Source organism: Schistocerca serialis, chromosome 1 (genome assembly GCF_023864345.2).
Source record: "Schistocerca serialis cubense isolate TAMUIC-IGC-003099 chromosome 1, iqSchSeri2.2, whole genome shotgun sequence".
NCBI lineage: Eukaryota > Metazoa > Arthropoda > Insecta > Orthoptera > Acrididae > Schistocerca > Schistocerca serialis.
The window spans coordinates 303,982,621-303,983,811 of NC_064638.1; the positions used below are offsets into that span (position 1 = coordinate 303,982,621).

At 41.4% G+C, this 1,191-nt stretch overlaps 1 non-coding gene across 1 annotated transcript; it reads right to left on the reverse strand.

Moving 5' to 3' along the window:
- Positions 1 to 477: 477 nt before the first annotated feature.
- Trnat-ugu (transfer RNA threonine (anticodon UGU)) lies at positions 478 to 552 on the reverse strand. Its single transcript has one exon. It is a non-coding gene; the product is annotated as a tRNA-Thr (tRNA).
- Between the last annotated feature and the right edge of the window lie 639 nt (positions 553 to 1,191).

Sequence of the window (1,191 nt, forward strand, 5' to 3'; positions counted from 1 at the left end):
CACGTTCACCACTCAGCTATCGGGGCGGACATGTACAGTATTGCTAAGTAGCAATGAATATGAAATTAAATTCAACCTGTCATTGTAACAACACTTTGCCACACAAGTATAATGCAAAAATTGTTGGCTCTAATCACGTTGGCAACAATGAGAAAATGAGCACAGCTGACACGATTAACGTTTCTAATCATCCCACCAAGGCCCCCACAGCACTTACAGGAGGCAAATATCTCGAATTCTCGTGTGGCTGATAATGAAGCAAATTAAAATACTTTCCAAAGTCTACACAGTATACAATATATTGCAAACGTCGAAATTTACAATAAAATGATAATTACAGTTTCACAGTTTTATTACCTTAGCTGTCCTCTATTAGTGAGAAGTATGTAGCTGTTTATTTTTTAACTATGAACGAAGTGATAATTAAATTGACACCCTAGCTGCAAACAACTTCATTGAGGACATGTTGAAAATGTGTGCCCCGACCGGGACTCGAACCCGGGATCTCCTGTTTACAAGGCAGATGCTCTATCCATCTGAACCACCGAGGGCACAGAGGATAGTGTGCCTACAGGGACTTATCCCTTACACGCTCCCCGTGAGACCCACATTCCCAACATGTCCACACTACTACATTCGTAGTGCGCCTAGTAGATGTTTGCCCATCATACTCATTACGCGTGGCAGATTAATCTACCAAGTCCCGTAAGAGTTTGGGCATAGCGTGTGCGTTTGCACAAGAAGGTCAATGGCCGGGAAGCCATATTTTAACTATATATGACTGTAGTATCTGTTCCCGAAAGAACAGTTAACCGTTGATGACCATGCAGCTTTCGTTAGAATGAAATGATAATTAAATGGACCCCCTAGCTGCAAACAGCTAGGAAAAAACCAGAAAACATAAACATCTGTATTCACCAGAACAATTATTTCACATAAAAATAAAATAAAAGGGCGGCCTGATAGACCCCTAAGTAGTAATTGCGTTCCTGTAGACATCCATAGATAGCACTAATTGGGGGGGGGAGGGAGGGTTACCGTCTCCCTAGCCCCTCCTGTATAGTAGGCACCCATGTTGGTCCCAGCTCCAGCTTCCAAAAATATGGTCACCTTATCTTAAGTCAGGCATAGAACTACATAGTTTTTATTTTCTAAAGAACAATCAGATTTAGCAAGGGTATTTAGTTAATA